The sequence below is a fragment of the Lepisma saccharinum genome, unplaced genomic scaffold (genome assembly GCF_977018435.1).
Source record: "Lepisma saccharinum unplaced genomic scaffold, izLepSacc3.1 HAP1_SCAFFOLD_687, whole genome shotgun sequence".
In the NCBI taxonomy this organism is placed as follows: Eukaryota; Metazoa; Arthropoda; class Insecta; order Zygentoma; family Lepismatidae; genus Lepisma; species Lepisma saccharinum.
In genome coordinates this window covers 100,328-120,760 of record NW_028143358.1, presented here as the reverse complement: position 1 = coordinate 120,760, position 20,433 = coordinate 100,328, and the positions used below count along the sequence as shown (strand labels likewise).

The 20,433-nt window shown below is 35.7% G+C and overlaps 1 long non-coding RNA gene across 1 annotated transcript in view; it reads right to left on the bottom strand.

Annotated features, from left to right (window-relative positions):
* Positions 1-4,093: 4,093 nt before the first annotated feature.
* The window catches only part of LOC145983133 (uncharacterized), a 63,642-nt gene continuing 47,302 nt past the window's right edge, over positions 4,094-20,433 (bottom strand). The window contains exon 4 of the long non-coding RNA XR_014441225.1: positions 4,094-4,229. This is a non-coding gene — a long non-coding RNA (uncharacterized LOC145983133). The remainder of the gene's footprint in view (positions 4,230-20,433) is intronic.

The following is a 20,433-nucleotide window of genomic DNA, read 5'->3' as shown; positions in this document are numbered from 1 at the left end:
CAAAAGAGTAGCACTTATGCATGCCACGCAGTCACGTTAGGTTCCGTAGTTCGTATAAGAGGATTGGTTTTCCTATCACTCATTTACGAGCATATCACAAATACATGGCTTGGTAGAATGATTAATGAATGTTGTAAGTTCCTTGTAGTCAAATAGTCTCCGGTATTATACCAATACCTCTTCGATCACATTTTATATATTTTGTGTTGTTGTGGTAAAAAACATATAAAAAATATTTTGCAATAGTGCGTAAGGTCAGGAGCATCCCGTCTCAAGATAACTGTGATTGGTTGACGAGACGCCGTGCAGGTGCAACTGTGAAACTTCCTTTGTCTAATGGCAACCATGAGAGAGAGAGAGAGAGAGAACTGCTTGAGCAATCGGTCTTCTGTTTTTTCACTAAAGTATAACTAAAATTAACTCATTGTTATATCGTTATTTGTGACATTTTTAATTCATTAGGCTTGAAGGCTGGATATGGAGGCGAGGTCCACATATTTCTGGAGTAGTTTTTCACCATCAATTCAACACAAAGGTCAATAATTACGATTGAAGATTGGCTAATTCTGCTGGAGTTGAGGGAGCTCTGTAATATTTGCAGGGGATATCTGATGGTAAGAGACCTGTAGGAAGGCCAATACGAAAATGGAGGGATAACTTGAGATTGACCTAATGGAAATCAATAAGGATGGAAAATATTGAATTGATCTTGCAGAGGATGACAGATAGAAGGCTTGTGTTGCTGTAGCCATAAACCTTTGGGTTTAATAATGTTAGAGAGAGGTGGAGGATTTTTTGATTAGGAGATATGTACACATCGTGTTCATACCGCACACGACAACCATGGAGTCAATTAGAAACCGTAACACGCACTGAGACGAGGAGAAATGCTGCAATAGAAAGCAACAAAATTTCTCTTCTCTGCTTCTTTTGAAATCAAATGCGTACAGTTTATAGTTTCAATAGGTGGCTGATATGATGTCACCTCAGCTTCAGCACACTTGAAAAGAATTGTTAACTTTGTTTCTTTTTATTGCCAAAGTAGCACATTTTATTGTACATTCTAAAGTACTCTTGGAGGCAATATTTTAGGTTTTGCATCAATGTTTAAAATCTTGGTAAACATTTTAGATAAAAGGTTTCTCCCCATGTAATATAAAGATTGTAAAATATCCATATGCGCTGATACACCCATTGATTTATATTGATTTATTCTTTCAAACAAGTCAGATCTTCCTGCTTATCTTGAATTGTGCAGAAATATTCTTGTTAGAAGACCTTGTTAGAGCATCTCCGAATCGGTGTCACCAGGTGGTGAGCAGTTCTTCGTGTCTTTGTTTAGAGGAACAGATTGAGACAGCATTGCTCAACTTCGTTACACAATCTCTATATAGAGGGTGTTATTTTAATGTCGCCCACGGAACACAGATTGGTATAGAGGACATCAAAACAAACAACTTTTCTCAGTAACAATTTTCTTCTTGGTGCGTCGATTCGACGCTACAGCCGTTCAAAAAAGACCGTTTTGCAGCCTGGATGCTGGCAACCTAACACAACATTTGATCGTATCTGTGACGTCATGTACTGCGGCAAAATAGCGCACGGCAGGGTTGCAAGGTATACACAAATTTTGTGAAAAATGACAAAATACCAACCTATTTATTAGCTTTAAAACGAAGCTAGAAACCCGTCCAGTAGACCGAACATCATAACCTACCATCCTGAAGATCAGTAGTCATCTTAGGGGAAAGGGGAAGTGAACCAACGATATGGGAAATGGTAAAAACGTATTCAAAATTAAGTGTCAATATGAAAGTTTGTCTTAGACTACATTAATATCAACAATATTAAATTTTATTGGACTTACAGCTTACATGTGGCTGTTTACGCCCAGCTACATGTCAAATATTTGCAAATCTCGTTGCGAAGTTGATATCTAAAGGTTTGTGTCCAGATGCCTTGTGGTACTTTTGTGCTGATAACAGAATTATCAGAGGTTCACGTTGTTACATTACGGCTATAACACGTACAGCCACAGTAACAATCTAATTATGAATCATTAGCGAATATACTCTGTTCACATTTGCAAACCATTACATGTGTATCCGGTACATAGATAAACACAGACGTCGGAGAGCTTGTATTACTACTACTTATATCTCTGTATTTTCAACCATTTTTGTTACTTGCTCAAAATTCCCTGAATATACATTGTATTATGTGTTGTTTACCTTTGGAATTTTGAGTTCTTTCATTTCTATTTTACCATCTGTTCAGTGTGTCACAGACAATGATTATCAGAAGGACGAAGTGGATAGACTAAAGTGAAAATGCCAACTTGGTAACTAGATTTGCAAATATTCGACATGTATACTGAGACAAAATTCGATATGACCACTTCCACTTCAATTCTATTTTCATTCTACCATTTTTCGTATCGTTTGTTTACTTCCTGGTAGGTTACAGAACGTGTTCTCTCGTTTTGTTTTACGGTACATAATATGGCTGATTGTAGCTACGTTATTTTTCACAGAATATGTGTGTTCCTGGCAACCCTGGAACGCCTCACTTCTCGACGGGCTATGACGTCACAAATGCAATCAAATGTTGTGTGTGGTTGCCAGCATTCAGGCGGCAAAACGGGCCTTTTTGAACGACTGTAGCGCCGAAATGATGCACCAACGAGAAAAATATTACTGAGAAACGTTCTTTGTTTTGATGTCCTCTATACGTTTCAGTGGTCCATGGGCGCCATTAAAATGACACCCTGTATATAAAAATGGATGTATGTGTGTATATAGTATTATACTATGTGTGTTTGTTCCAGCATAACTCTGAACGCCTGGAGCGATTTCAAGCGAACACGTATCACTTGCAATCTCGAAAGAAATTCTGTGATGGTAAGACACCCCTGGCACACCTAGGGAGGGTGTGTGACGGGGTGACATGTAAAAATAATCGAAAACGATCGATATTAGTGGTGAATCCACAGTTTTTAGGGTCGATAAGATGAATATGGTCACTTCCAATGCCGTTTAACTCCAAGACACAAATGACACCCTTAGGAGTAGGGTGGGTAGTGGGTGACATGTAAAACGACCGACAATAGTGTAGAATCCACAGTTTTCGGAGTCGTTAAGATGAATAGTGACTCTCCCAATGCCGTTCAATTCCAAGACACCCCTGGCGCCCCTAGATGTGGGGATGGGAAGTAGGTGACATGTAAAAAAATAATCGAAAACGACAGATATTATTGTGGAATCCATAGTTTTTGGTGTCGATAAAGGCGAATAGTGACACTCCCAATGCCGTTCAATTGATTTATTTTTGCTCTTGGAGGTGGAACTAAAAATGTTGTTCATCAATTGTTGTTACAATTATATTATAGTGAATTTTAAAAGACATTACTTTATGATTTGTATACTGTACTTATACTTTTAAATACCTGTAAATGAAATTAGTTACATTTAACTCTATAGTTAGAATTATTAAAAACCCGGGCAACGCCGGGTGATCAGCTAGTGAATATAATTTCAAAGATGACAAGACGAATATCAGAGCAGGAACGCAATGGATATGCAAGTGTCTTACAGTCAGTGAATGTGACATCATTCGAATGTCGCATGTTTGTCGCAATCACCATTTCACCACAATAACATTACAGTCATCGTTGTACCAAAGTTAACCCAAACGTAACCAAAATAACCAAAGGGAAATATTTTAATCAGTGATGAAATGGTTCACAAAGTTATAAAAATCGTAGATATGGGTCTTTTCCTTTTTGTTTTAAAGCTTCAAACGTATCTAATATTGTCATATTAAATATCATTTGTACTTAAAATAATAATCTGAAATACAGCACTAGTAAACAAATGACGCATTTTATCATAATGAAGAAGAAATATCGTTTTGGAAAGGAAAATATTCATAATCTAAAAAAATGTGTAAATTATGTTCCTCTGCCATGTGCAGCAGTAAATTATGTACGTACATACATAAAATATATAATTTTGCAATACAAAGCAAAGTAATATTTTCATAACTTTATTGAAATTTAACATTTCAATTTACAATCAAACTACATTTTTTTCATTTGCAATCATGCTTTTTTGAAATTACAATTATTTTCGACATCAAGTTATAAATTCAAAATTTTGAAGAAAATAAATAAGGAATATCATTTCCTAAATTCTGAAAAAGCCGGCCATACTCCTCTTCATGCTGGGAACCTACAAAGTAGAATGCAAATTAATTTTAGAAGACAAATTTTAACGATACTACAAAGAAGAAGAATATCAGACTTGCGCTATTCATTGAAACATGGATTATTTTTGTTGCAGTTGTCACTGCAAAAACATGCTTATTTTTTAAGGTGATTGTTCTTACAGCAGGAAATAAATAAGATTCTTTCAAGTTTAATTGATTATGTGGTTTCATTAGTAAGTCATTTCATAATTTGTAGAGGATAATTTTATAATTATTTGGCAAATGGTTTATTTTTCAAATTATATATTACAATCCTTGAGGAAAAGGTAGCCGGGATCGGGTGCTGATCACATCACCTCCATCTGGTCGAGATCTAGAATGTGTGGGATCATACCCCCAAACTACTTATTTGCCTTTATAGTACAGTACAATGCAATGCAAAGGGAAAATATTTTCCTTTGCACACACACACACACACACACACACACACACACGCACCCAAACATACACACATATATATGTACAGGTGGTCCAAAATCCAACTGACACTTTCCAATTGTTCCAAAGCTTAGGCGTTGTTTTAGAGGATGAAAAATATTAGATTTTAAATTTTTGCTCTTGTCTATACATCGCTCCATCACATCATTTGCACAGCATTTCGAACATGAAAAACGGCGTTCGGTTGTCTTTGTTCACTGTCACACAATATGCTAATAACAATAATGATAACAACATTAAATTATGTATTGCTAAGGTTTATGCATATTAGGGTAGTCAGAAAAAGTGACGGTCCCATGTTCGTTTCATTCGCAACATTAGTTAAGTCTTACGTTCGTTGTCCTTCTGAAGATGAATACTATTTTTTTTTTAAACTTGATAGAATTATGTTGTTTTACGTCGTTTTTTTCCACTATTGGCTAATCGCAACGAGTAAATGTGAAAGTCTCCATTCAAGTTTTCCGAAATTCGTTCTCTTGGAGAACATATCCATTACTTGTTTCATGGTCTCGATATCGTGTTCTGATCAGTTGTCCTTTACAAGATACACAATGAAATCGAACATTCTAATGTGGACATTAATTTTCTGATTTCGCGTTTTTGGAAAATTAATTTGTCTCAGTGTTTTCACGCTCATTGACTTTTTGATGTACACTTCTAAGTGGATATCCCGCAAACCAAAGTTCGAGTCCCATATTGGGAGATTCACTTTGCGTATGTCCTTACGGAGTCCGAGTGGAGCCTTAATTTGTATATCTCGCTTTCATGAATTCTACCTAATCGCTATTTCGTATCATTCTAAAGAATGATGGGATCAGAACCAGTCACTTCGCAATTAATTGCTTGGTGATGTAAGCTATTCATCATTCATACTTTATGATGAGAGCACTCGTCATTGGTATGACGAGTGAACTATTTGCAAGACGAAAGGTACAAATAAGATTTAGGAACTTAACAGCTAGAAAAGGCAACGGCCACTCGTTGGGTTTTATGAACCCTTGAACCTGAATCATGGCTGGGTTTAGGATAGTTATCTGTCTATCTGATAAATGAAGATAATTACGATGAATGAAAATATACTAAGTCTTTTGTTGGCTTCTCTATAGGTTGACCAGGGCGTCGTTTCACTTTTGCTCCACTCCTTTCTAAGCTCTCCTCTCTCCTCTATTCCAATCCCAAAAGTCAGTCCCCTCTCAGCTTGTCTCATCTCTATATTCCCTAGGCCATGGAGCTCTTCCTCCATGCCGAATCGTGTTTAAAATTGCCACTATGCAAACCGCTGACTAAATAGGCAGAAGGAACTACCTATTTCCTGATCACCTCAGGAGGTTTGCATAGCACAACACTGTGCATTGTTTACATACCTCAGAAGTTGAGACAATTGAGAAAAACAAGTGAATGTCCTGGTCAACATGAAGCATTCAGAGAGGCTTTTAAAATAAACATATAATCTTAGGGATTTATACGTTCTACCGCCACGGAAAAAAAAACATGTTGAAAATTTAAAAGTCAAATCAAAAAGCTTGACATGACCCAGGTTCGCCAACTCTATATATTTAAAAAATATATAAAACAACAAAAAAATTAATTAAATAATATAGCTTTCTCTTGATTTCCTAAACAAAAAAATATTCTGTTACCCAAAACCTTACAATCCATAATAATAAGTACGCATGTCAAAGATGTTTTGTTAAAAAAAGTATTTTGTATCATTACATGACTGGTATTTATAAAATTTTATGTCATTACATGATATAACTTTCGACGTAACATAATTTTGGGTACGTAAGCCTTTCATGTAGGATTGCTCATTCCTACTAAGTCGCGAGCGATCGTTGTTAGTCTTTTGTCCATCGCCAGTGCGATGCCAAGCCTTGACTTCCAGCGGAAGTAAAAAAAAACTTCATGCAAATGGCCGACATGTTTTCACAAGAAAAACCATAGTTCACAATGTTTCTATAGGATTGAGCCCGATGTGGACCCTTCAAATATGTATCGTGAACAAACAATGTTTATTATTGAGTTCACGATATCGTGAATTCTGAAATGTGTAAGTACTATCGTAAATAAGTGTATATTGCGAATATGAAAAATAGACGTAATATGTTGCATTGAATCTTATGATGAAACAAGTGTTCGCTGTAAAATTATCACAAATACACATATCACTGATTATGCATGTAAAAAGCCTGGGTACACCAAGGTATCGTACATTGTGCTTATATTATAGCCACTTTACTTATTACCAAACGGAAGAAAAATGTTGTTATGCACTGTTTATATTAAATCTTCCCTTCGTTGCAAGCCAAATAAGCTTCTCAAAATAAATTTTCACGGGAAGGTGTATGTGCATACAAAACTTCCAATCACTGATTATTTCGCTATTTATGTGTATGAATAGGAAGTATTCGGTGCACATAATTATTTACAGTGAGTAATGACACTGTTACAACCATAAAAGCCTAGAAAATCAAAATAACATTCGATTTCCTTTACTACGTTATTATATACACTGTAGTATAGCCTTGTAAACACTGTTGATATATAACTACAGAATTAAAAGATCTTGCAAGTGTCCAAAAAACTGTCTTCTCTGATTGTAAACATCAGAAATGAAATTTCACACATAAAAATCATGTGAAAAAAATGTGTCACTTACTATGTTTCATCTTGATGAAAAAAAAATAACTGCTTATAATGAACACATGCATAAAACATTGGCATAATAAATCATCCTTCCTGGAATGTTCTAAAGTGCTGTAGGAATGCTTTGCTGTTATTTGCATGTTCAGTTGGCTATCCGTTATGAGAATTTCTTCTTAAAAAATATAAACGCTATTTGTTGCTAGCACTGGATAATTGGCACAGCTGCTGCTTGTTGCCTCCTTGTATTATGGTGCATGTTAGAACCTGGCTAGCATGCATGGTACGGAACTGAACACATGAAGAAGGGCTGCAGAAAAATGTTCTTCTCCATGATGCATGGGTCACATCCACATAAATACACATGGTATAAGCTTATATGTGCATGTGTGGGGAAACACTGAAGCCCAATTTGAACAACAACTCTGTAATTATGGTTGTAACCAAAACTGCTGCTGTAGGATATCTGGTCTCTCTGCTTCTCTTCTTCTTTTGTATTACTTGTCTTCTTAACTTAGTTTGAGGCAATGTAAAATGTGTAATAAATACCCCTTGAACTTAGGAGATAGGGAAAAATGTTGTCCCAACTACAAACGATGTGGAGGAAAATTCTAACTGGCTCCTTCACAAAATGTGGTGGATAAATCAACAGTTTGTGATCCACTGAACTGGGAAATTCATGGTTGAATTATGTCTTCCTTGGAAAAGTGTAGTCCTCTTGTAGTATTATTAATAAAATGTCTGCATGCCTCCTTTAAGTTGTTGGTGACGAGTCTTTCCGCACGGTAGTGGACTGCTGCTGCGGAAGTCCTTCATAAGAATATGCATGATTGATGTAGGCACTGCTCGTCCACGTCGTTTCGTATAGACAGGTTAGGTTAATTAAGAGGAAAATTATAATAATGAAAGGAAACTATTGGGAATAGGTGTAATTGATTTACGTTATGCACACAAAACCAAACTCATTCCATTGCCTTTTCTTAAAATTAAATTAAATTAAATTGCCTCATCAAAATTAAAATATGATTAAAATAAATTGATTACATATATGCCATAATTCTTTGAAAATAAATAAAGAAATTTGAATAACATACACAACCGTAATAAAATAAAATAAATAATGTCCATGATTCACGTGTTGCCTTGAATTATAAATTATTTCTATGTTGCTCCCCAGATTGCATATAAGTTAACTGCAAGTTAAATCGACATTCGATTTAACTTGCAGTTAACTTAGGTGCTATCTGGGTCTGAATCTAATTGTCTTGCAAGTTGACGGTGCTTATAAAAATAATAAACAAGTACTGCGGTTAACAATAAATTCCAAATAATAAAAACTAATATAAACTTGGGAAGGGGTTAAAATTAATTCATGAAATGAAATGCCCGTAATAATAGATTAATTAAGTTGCTTTAAAGCAAGTTCAAGCGGAGTCCACTGGGGAATAGTGAAATCAGATAAATTCTTGGGAATACCAAGTGGTAATTCAACTTCCTTCATTTTTACCTGTTAAAATGCTAAAATTCTGGTATGTAAAATTTGTTGATCCACAATAATCAGAGAAAAATCCTGATAATTAAAAAATATAGATTGCCCATTGTTAATCTGAATTGTTCTGTGGGTGTTCAAATTATTATTTAAATTCTGAATGACAATAAATTGATCTGTACCTGATATTAAAATACCATTACGTGTTCTAATAAACTGAAAAATTGTTGCCAGTAATAGAATTCACTTCAAAATTACAAGAAACTGATCTGTTGTGTAAAAGTAAGTCTTCTAAAAACTGTACATCTTTATCAATGGTAACTTCACTATGCGAGCAGAGGTAAAAAAAAGTTTTTAAGCTCACATGCGCTCTCAACAATTTGCACTAATCGTGGACTTCTCTTATGTTGCATACTGTAAGTTAACTCTGGAATTCTAATGCGGGACCAGGAATTATTACGTAAAATGCGTAAGGTTACTGCTCTAAAAATAGGAGCGATGTCATTCATCTGTACTAAAGGTGTTTCAAGAACTAAATGAAATGATGGGTTCATAATTAATCAAATATACTTTGGTCAAAGAATAAAATAATCCTATGTCTGTCTTGTAAAGCGAATCTTTAAAGTCGTGGTGATTCTGAATAAATGTACGGAGCCAATTAGGAGTTAAAATATGATAAGATAATTTTGCTGAAGCTTTTTCCATAATTATTAAATCTAAACGCTCTATCATCTCAGAGGCGTGCAATAAAACAATTATATGTCCCTCTTCATTATAATCATAACAAAATTTAGCAAGTATTCCTTCCTTTAAAATCAAAACTGATTGCTTTAAAGCTACCAAAATTCCATTGACAATGTTGACCATCTTTAATTGACTTTGTTTCATATTTTGTACTTCCTGAATAATATGATGTTGACTGACTGCTAAAGTTTTAACTGATTGCGATAAATGATAAATTGACATGGTATTGAAAACAGAAAGTCCTGCACTAAACAAATTTATTACATTGAGAAATATCTGCCTCTTCTCTCTGTCGTGGGTATTAGTAACATTCTGATATAAATTTCGGCAATTAGGTCTTACGTCTCCTACTGTATATCTACATGGAAAATATGGTGCCGTCAGCGCGACTGCAAAACTCGGACACTTACGTGATCGCATAATAACGACGACTTGGGAAGGTGCAAGCAAAATAAAAGACTAATAAACCTTACATAAAATACAATCAGACTTCAATAATGAATTTTATGTTTAGAAAAAAATAATACGTAATGTAGATAATAACATTTTTAGGCAAACGTATAGTCTTAAAAAATATGATCAGTAAAAGATACAACAGGTTCGGTAACCTGAGAATTTGGCTTACTTTCTGCATTTTTAGTAAAACTTGGAACATTTTCGAACTTTGCTGTTGGCTGAGTTTCAAATAAATCTTTAACCTTTGCAATTGGCTGGACACAGGGCTAACTAATCAATTCACATTCAATTTTGCGGCTGTTTTGTACAAAACTTGGACCCTTGCTTACGAAAAACTTATGAACTTTATCTTTGACAGATACAATATTTTTAGGCAAATCTAAAACGTCGTCTTTGGTGATTAATATACAGGGTCATCCGTTTGAGATGTCAGAAAAGTAAACCTTTATACACAAGAGGTTAAAGTACGTGTCTGTGAGCAGCTTGTTGTAATATAAGCACAAAGGATGTAAGTTTCGAATGAGTGGACGTTTACAGACTTCGGCCACATGGCAGCGCTAATGTGTATGGTAACAAAGGTGGTGATTACGTCACAACAGCACACACAGTGTGTCGTATGGTATGCGAAATTTTCCAGTATTACATGCATGCTACTGCCGCCACGCAGCTGAAGTCAGTAAATCTCCACTCATTCGAAACTTACATCCTTTATGCTTATATTACAACAAGCTGCTTAGAGATACGTACATTAACCTCTTGTGTATAAAAGTTTACTTTTCTGACATCTCAAACGGATGACCCTGTATTTCGGGACTGATCTTGAATTTCTTCTTTTACATTTTGATGAATAATAACGGACTGAGTAAGGGGTGGAGGAATTGGCGGGTGAATTATCTTTAACGGTATCACTTCAACAAGTGATGTAACGTCATCATAATGCTGTTCCACAGACGTTGGATCATTTTTAAATTCACTTAAGGCTAAATCATAGGTACACTCATGGTCATAAGTAATAGATTTTTTGCGTTGACATTTACAGTAACAAATTACAAAAATTGTAAAAATATTACTAATAAATGTTGCTATTAATAAACTTGTGATAATAATATGAGGATAATCGAAAGACTCTTGCAACAGATGAATAAAATTTGAAGCTCTTACGTATGGAAGTAATCCGTTAAACATAACTAAAATCGCAATGTTTTTCATGTTGCTTAAACAACAAAACATACAATTCTTCAAAACTAAAACGTATTTTAAGGTGCGTAATTTAAATTAGTAGGTATTTTAACTCAACTTATTTATTTCTTAATCTAGGCTCAATTTATCTGTTAATTTATTTACCTGATATAATTTATTTATTCTCCAAATTTTTAAGCACTGTTTATAAACTTATCTTAATTTAGGTACAAGGTAATGGAAAAATGATACTGATTTACTCCTGACTACCTGAAATAAAATAATAATTATTATTTATGCAATCTTTCAATGCATTAAAATACTAACACCACTCAAACTCGAAGAATCTTTAATTCTCATTCTAAAATACTCTTAGCATATTATTGTGGCAAAGTTTGAAACTAAAACCGTTGTGGTTTAACCATAATCATTCTGCGATGGCAGAATGGATTTCCAGGATTTTGGTTGCTATCCAATAACCGAAGGAAAATACTTGTTATTGGGGCGCAAAAAAATCTTGATGTCGAGGTCTACATATTCATATAAAATAAATATTCTCAATAACTGGCGCCTAAAATAAAACTTTGCTAATATAAATGTATACCTTCTTCTGAAGTGTAACTATAAATTTTTAGTGATTTACTTGCTGAACTAGTATTTTTAATACTGCAAAAAAATGTTGTGCCTACAGCACATTATTAAATAATAAGTCTGCTCTTAACGTTTAATATTATTAGTGCCATTTTTATTAAAAATTATTATTATGTCACGCGAGTGAAATTTAAAATATTAAACCTGTTACTTATATGAATTTTCATTTTTAGTGACCATTATCCATGCGTGAGTCCGCGATGTCCTCCTGATGACCTTCATCTTCATCTTGACCTGTCAAGTTCTCCTCGCCTTCACCGTCATCTGGCCCATAATATTTTTTGAGTCTCTGGACGGCAATAGAATACACTATTGTATTGCCTGTCTTGTTTTGGAATTCCACCAAGTATTTGTTAGGATTCCCTTCTCGAATGACTATGACCGGGCCCTTATAAATACCCGAAAAGCACAGTGCAGTACCAATTTTCTGGGTGCTGTCAAAAATTAATACTTCATCACCTGGTTGAAATTTGATCTGTTTCCTCTTCCGATCATAATATTTCTTCTATTCAACGTGTCGCTTTGCCAAGTTATCCGCGGCAATGGTTCTTGCTTTTTCCAATACTCGAAACCGTACATCATTCTCCACATTTTCACAGCTTGGTGTCTGTAATGTAAGCTCCCAGGGCAAAGCAGATTGAAATCCATGTACTAAAAAGAATGGGCTATACCGCAAATTCTGATTCTTTGTAGTGTTATAGCTGAACACACTTGGTCGTAAACATTGGACCCAATCAGTGTGTTTTGAATTAACATAACATTTCATTATACTCTGTAAAACGCCGTGATTGCGTTCCTGAAGCACTATCGAATTATGTAAACCTACTGGCGAAAACTTGATGGTAATTCCCAATTTATTGCCAAGTTCCTGAAATAGCTTAGATTTGAATGCTGAAACACGATAGTAGTATAAAAGTATATAGGATGAGCGCACTTTTAGCGTACAAATGAAGAGGTTATTTGATTAAACAGCCCGATTTGGCTACACTTAAAATTATGCCAAGATGCCCATATGCCCCAATTCTTCAAGTGTGATATGCTCTTAATCCCAAGAACCCTGAATCCTAGTGTAGAAATGAAGAACCCTCAATAGACAGATTTGCCTACACTTAAAATTAAGCCAAGTACCCATATGATCTTATTGCTTATAGTGTGTTACTCTGTCAAAATCCCAAGAATCCTGAATTCTAGTATACAAATGAAGAACCCCCCTCAGATTGATTTGGCCTTGTGCGCACAAGCTACATCTGTGAGATTGTTGTCCATAAGCTTGTCAAAAATATGGCCCTCTTGATATTGTTTTGCCTATACTTAAAACTAAGCCAAAAATGCTCATAAAAGCCACCCTCACACACCCACAAATACACCCACACCCACCCACACCCACACATATTTACTTCCGGTCTACTTCCGGTCCACTTCCGGTCCACTTCCGGTCCACTTCCGGTTGACTTCCGGTTCACTTCCGGTCCACTTCCGGTTCATTTGACACAACTGTGGGGTTTTTCAGTTTTTTGGAAAAGGTTACAACATTAACAAGCCTGTTTAATTTACAATTGGATACACACCCTAATTATTTTAACAAGAATTTAAATTTTGAAAGCATGATAAATAGATGCAGGGGTGCAGGTTTAATTCCTGTAGCAAGTGGAAACAATTCTAGATATTTATACCCATGCATGTGTGCCCTGTATCCGGGAGAGGTTGTGTATTCATGCGGGCATGCTGTGCGCAGGTATTGCTACCTAAATACCTAAACAACATCAGATTGCTGCAAATTGTGCCTCAATACAATAACAAAATATTACAAAATTAATAATCTATCATGTGCACTGTGTTCAGGACAAGGGTATTATGTTTATACATTCACAAAACAATTTCTATGCTACAATCATGAGATTGCTGATAGTTTTGTACTCGAGATAAAAATGGAAGATGGTCCCTTGCAAGAAGAATAAAAAAAATGAGGATTAAAAATTTTATCAATTATGGGAGCTTCAGCACTCTCGATGAAATCTATGAGAATCTTGACAATGAAAGCATGATTCTTGTGATGTTGATGTGCAATAACACGGGAAATGTCACTGTAGATTAGAGAAACCAGGGCTACAGGCAATCTATTCTATATAAGCATATAATTTTTGTGTACAAGAAACATAATCAATTTTACCTGTTGTCAGAACCAAGTGACAGATCAGATAAAATAAGAGAAATACACCTATATCCAAGGGGCATTGGAATTGAATATGATGGGGGAACATACCAGGATAAGATGGCTCTACTCCCAGAGAGCTCCCCTGTTAGAGTTGGGAATTTTGGATTATATATTATAGATTATCAGAATTCAATATTTCATACACACCTGCAATCCTTTGGGATTGACAGTTTCAAAAGATATGTGATATACCCTGATCAGAACATGTTGATGAATCACCTATTGGGCCCATGTGCAAGAAGAGGGCCCTACTACCGTGCAGCAGGCAACACCGGGATGCTTGAGATATTGCTCAACAATCAAGTGAGATTCAGAATGTTTGATTCCTACAACAAAATTGTGCAGGTATTCTACACAGACAAGTGGGAAGAATACACACAGCAGCTGTTTAGGAATAGGCAAGAAAACAGCTGGGTTATCTACACCTTGAAACTTGTTGGTGAGATACACAGAAACTGCCAGTCTTGCCTGCCATCTGCATGGTACAAGCTTTTGCAAAATGTTAGATTGATTCCTGAACAATTTAAGAATCCACCATGCAAATTAGAGCTGGTGAAAAATAATTTTGTAGAATTTGAACCCGATCTGCCTTTTTATCTGGTGAAGCTCTACAATCCATACATGGTGAATGTTATTGCAGAGTGCAAAAAAATTGAAAACAACAGAATGTTGTACAGGCTATGGGGAAGAATCATAAGAAACTGGGCAAGAATGGTGCTGTTTTTACATGACATACTGTTTGTTCAGGCTCCTAGGCATATAATTGAAGGCCGCAATATACATGCTGGCCGAGATGATATGTTTAGAAATTTTTGGGATTTTCTGGATACAAACCCTGTGCTCACTGCAGAGGTTGCATATTTCATAAGATCTTCAAGATTTACTAGGGAAACACTTACAAAATTTATAAATATATGGTACTCTATCCTATACAAGGATCCATAAAAATATATGAAAAAGAACATGTGTCTCAGAGTTGAATTGTATGAGAAGCTGTGCAATGTTGATGAACGATGTAATATTGATGTGGGCAAGTTGGAAAATGCTCTGAGTGATTTTGCAATTATGATATGAGAATGCCTACCTGCTGCACCTGATAGCAATAATAGAATTGAAGATGATGACAAGTATTTCTGGTGGCTCCCCGAGCAAGATATTACAAACAGGCAGATGATGAAGAACATGGCCAGGAACACTGAATCATTTATACCATTCACTGTGTTTGAGAAGAACATGTACATTGAGATGCTTAGAAGAATGATGCTGAATGATTTATTTGGATGCATCTCTCACGATACTCATCCAAATTATGCAGCAGGAGCCGAGGAGTTGAATATTCTCATTAGAAGGATCAAGAATTACAACAGGCACAATATTGCTGTGATTGGAAACATTGCTGAGGGGAACAACAACTCTGCACCTTGGGTGTGCCAGTGTATTCTGTTTCCTGTTGATGTTTCATTTCAATGCGGGCATGTATTTTGCAGATATTGTTTTCTAAACAGAGTTGTTGAGAATAAAGCTGCATGCTGTACAAAATGTAATAAATCAAATAATAGGACCTATGTTATACACAACTGGATATGCAGCTGCTGCCAGGAACAAGTGTCTAATCCTGTCATATTACTGTCTGAGGAGTTGTTTTGCAGAGAGTGCAGCCCTGGTGATCATACTGCACTGTTGAAAACATGTTGATAGAATTTAAGAATATCAGCAGGTTTGAGGATTATTTCAACATACAAGCAGCTTTATGCAACAATGCAGATGCTGATCTTGACAAGTTGATCAACAATGGCATGCATTTTATATTTGTGGCTGATTATGATGTACCTGGTGTTTTGAAGATACTTGCACCCAGTAGATACAGTGCATCCATAGACTGGAACATTTGCAAGATGTTTTACAAGAGAAATTACAGATATAAGCTATTGCCCGATGATATGCCAATAGATTTCTTCCTGCTTCCAGGATACTTTGCATTGCAGATAGGAAACAGGGTATACAAAACAAGATATGATGACAAGTTTGTTGCAGGAAGCTGGCCTGTATTGTACAGCTCTGGCTTGTTTGTGGTGTATCTGCAAAAACAGCATATTTAAAACACAACTATACTCTGAATGTATAGAGTGTCCAAACAGGTGTGTGCATTTTACAAATTATTATACTCTGTCAAAATTGTTGTCAGGTCCATGTTACAAGGGGCCATACTATTACAGACTTTTAGATGTGGACAACATTAAATTGATAAGAATTGTGAAAAAACAAATTAAGATTGCACCCAGCCCTTACAAGTATATCCAGAATGTTTTGAACCTGCCATACACAGATAACTGGGCAATATATGTAAATTTTATAACCCACAACAAGACATGCAACATGCTCTTCTATTGCCTAAAATTGTTGGGAGAGATACACAAGAATTGTAGAGTTTGTGTAGGTGCATTATGGTACAGAATTTTACAAAATGATCCTGTATCTATAGAAGATTTTAAAAATTATTATTATTGTACACTCAACATATACAGAAATAATAATCACTCTCAGCCAAGAATACCCTTCAAAATTGCCCACCAGTATAACCCAGAATTGCCTAATCTGCTCTATGAATATGTTGAAATTGTAGATGGGCCTATCCTATTGCATGGTGGACAAACATTATTAATTTCTGGACACAGAGTGTTATGCTGTTTCATGAATTATGTTCATATGTGCCCAAATATTTAAACAATGTGTAGAAATTTAAGATAGACCATCCTGTTGATAAATTGTGGGATCTTACCCTTTATGATGAAATTCCCAAGTTTATATTTTCTTCAAAATTTACAAAATCTCAATTAACTGATTTTATAAACAAGTGGTACTGTGCTATGTTTAAGCATGATGTGTGTTCATATATGGAGGATCTGATCCCCTGACAATCAAGATAGAGTGCACTTTAAAAGGAGTTATAGAATCTTCAGAAAAATTAGATAGGTACCTGTCTGATTTTTCAAACATGCTGGGACTATGCCCTGAGATACATGTGAAGAAGCAAAATAAGCAAGATCACAATGAGATGTACTACTGGTGGCTGGATGACAGGGAAAAAATAAATTCTGACAGGCATCACCTCATGACAAGTGACCCCTTCCAATTTTCACCGGCAGATGTTTTTGAGCAGAGGATGCTCATAGAACTGCTCAGAAGATTCTGGATAGACAGGTTGTTTGGAAAGCACTTCCATGATACACATCCATATTACAACAAAAATCTTGACACCAGAATCAACAACCTGAGAAATTTTAAAGATGAGAATATTGCATATATGCTTTTTGAGCGTGTGGCATGCAATTGTGGTGTGTTCAACAGTGATGTTGCATACAGCTGTTCTCACTTATTCTGCAGGTACTGCTTTATGAATCATGTAACAGATGATATTACAAGATGCCCATGTTGCAATTGCAAAATTCAATTGCAATCAACAACAACTAGGCTCTCAATATTGTCTCTGGAATCATAGCTTTTCTGTCTAATATTCTCAAGATCTTGCTTTTCAGATATATTTCTGATGGAACTATCTGGTGTTGTTCTATATGTGTTATTGCATATTTTAAATTTTATACCTGGTGATGTGTAATAATTTAGGAATGTGTTGGGGGATGAATTGAATATTATCCAGATGGATTTTGTAAGGCAACCCCCAACATAATTGCTGGGTGGCACATCTATGCCATTGTTTCCACACAGTAGGGGAAAGAATATAAATCTGTTGCTGTCAATATTGTAGATGTTTATCTGGTTGCTTCTTATGAGGTACTTTGCTCTCTGCTTTAATTTCTTGGAGATGCTTCTCATTTGCAAGTCAAACATGTTTGCATTGTGAGCCCTGCATCTTATAACCTCATTGATGTAATCAATGCACAGGCAGGCTGGATAATTCTTTCCCACAGTTGCATGTGTTGCTCCAGTTGTTCTTCTCTAGTGATAGGGTAATACAATCATGATCACAATTCCTAAATTTTTGCCTTAAAAAATACATAACAAGCTCATTCAGGTATGTGTGCTTTGAGTACTCAACCCGGTCAGGATCAAAATCCACCCCACTATATAAATTCCCCTCATCTGTGGTGATAAATTCAGTATCATTATACACTAATTGCTTATTTTTATTTAAAAATCTGAAATGCTTCCAATTTGAACTCTGAAATGCAATCATGTACATCCTATACTCAAAACACCACCACTCATGGCAATAGTTGAACCAGTGATCATCAAACAATTTCAACATGTAGTAGTATCGATACCTATCTGTATAAAAAATAACAAAAATCCAACAATCCTTCTGCCCCTGTTGTATACAAATCTTTCAAACTTGCTGAGAAGCTTAAGACAAAGGTATTGGAATGGCCTGTCACTGATAAGCACCCACTGCATTTCAGTTTCATTCTGTACAGCAAACAGGTTATACTCAGACAGGCCAGAGAACCTAATCCTGAAATCCTCAACAAGAGACTTGGATTTTATGTACTTTGAAATGCATCTTCTCTCAAAAAATCTAGTATCCATAGTTATTTACATAAACACTTCCCTGCCTGTCCTATGTTGAGATTGTTTCTAGCAAATATTTAACAGTTGCAGAGCTCTGTTTTAACAGAAAAAATAATATTACCTGATTGCTGTTTCTGTCTTGTTTGTGCTGAGATTCTTAGCAGGTTGATGTCCACTGCCAGATTCTTGTATCTGAAATACATGAAATTACACTGCCAGACTGGATAATTGTTTCCCACAATTGCATGTGTCATTCAGGTTGTTCTCCTCCAGTGAATCAACAATACAATCAGAAGTACAATCCCTAAATTTTTGTCTTATGAAATACATAACAAGCTCATTCAGGTGTGTATATTTAGAGTAGCAGACAAGTTCTGGATTAAATTCCTCACCACTGTACAAATATCCATTATCTGTTGTAACAAATTCAATATTCCTATCTATAAACCCACCGTTGATAATTTTATTCAAAAATTTGTAATGCCTCCAATTTAAACTCTGATCTGCAAGTATGTACATCCTATACTCTGCAAACAATTCATAGCAATTCTCATAGATTTCATCGAGAGTGCTGAAGCTCCCATAATTGATAAAATTTTTAATCCTCATTTTTTTTATTCTTCTTGCAAGGGACCATCTTCCATTTTTATCTCGAGTACAAAACTATCATCAATCTCATGATTGTAGCATAGAAATTGTTTTGTGAATGTATAAACATAATAGCCTTGTCCTGAACACAGTGCACATGATAGATTATTAATTTTGTAATATTTTGTTATTGTATTGAGGCACAATTTGCAGCAATCTGATGTTGTGTAGGTATTTTGGTAGCAATACCTGCACACAGCATGCCCGCATGAATACACAACCTCTTCAGGATACAGGGCACACATGCATGGGTATAAATATCTAGAATTGTTTCCACTTGCTACAGGAATTAAACTTGCACCCCTGCATCTATTTATCATGCTTTCAAAATTTAAATTCTTGTTAAAATAATTGGGGTGTGTATCCAATTGTAAATTAAACAGCCTTGTTAATGTTGTAACCTTTTCCAAAAAAACTGAAAAACCCCACAGGTGTGTAAAGTGAACGGGAAGTGGACCGGAAGTGGACCGGAAGTAAACCGGAAGTGGACCGAAAGTGAACCGGAAGTGGATCGGAAGTGGACCGGAAGTAGACCGGAAGTGGACCGGAAGTGGACCTGAAGTAAATATGTGTGGGTGTGGGTGGGTGAGGGTGGCTTTTATGAGCATTTTTGGCTTAGTTTTAAGTATAGGCAAAGCAATATCAAGAGGGCCATATTTTTGACAAGCTTATGGACAACAATCTCACAGATGTAGCTTTTGCACACAAGGCCAAATAAATCTGAGGGGTGTTCTTCATTTGTACACTAGAATTCAGGATTCTTGGGATTTTGACAGAGTAACACACTATAAGCAATAAGATCATATGGGTACTTGGCTTAATTTTAAGTGTAGGCAAATCTGTCTATTGAGGGTTCTTCATTTCTACACTAGGATTCAGGGTCTTGGGATTAAGAGCATATCACACTTGAAGAATTGGGGCATATGGGCATCTTGGCATAATTTTAAGTGTAGCCAAATCGGGCTGTTTAATCAAATAACCTCTTCATTTGTACGCTATAAGTGCGCTCATCCTATATACTTTTATACTACTCACGATCAGTATAAATTTCTTGTGGCGTTCCAAAGCGTAATACTATCTCTTCATACACAAATTCAGCTGCTTTACTGGCCGTACAATCCGCAACTGGTTTGGCTATTAAATACCGCCTCCCAAAATCTGTTGCTTCAATTATATA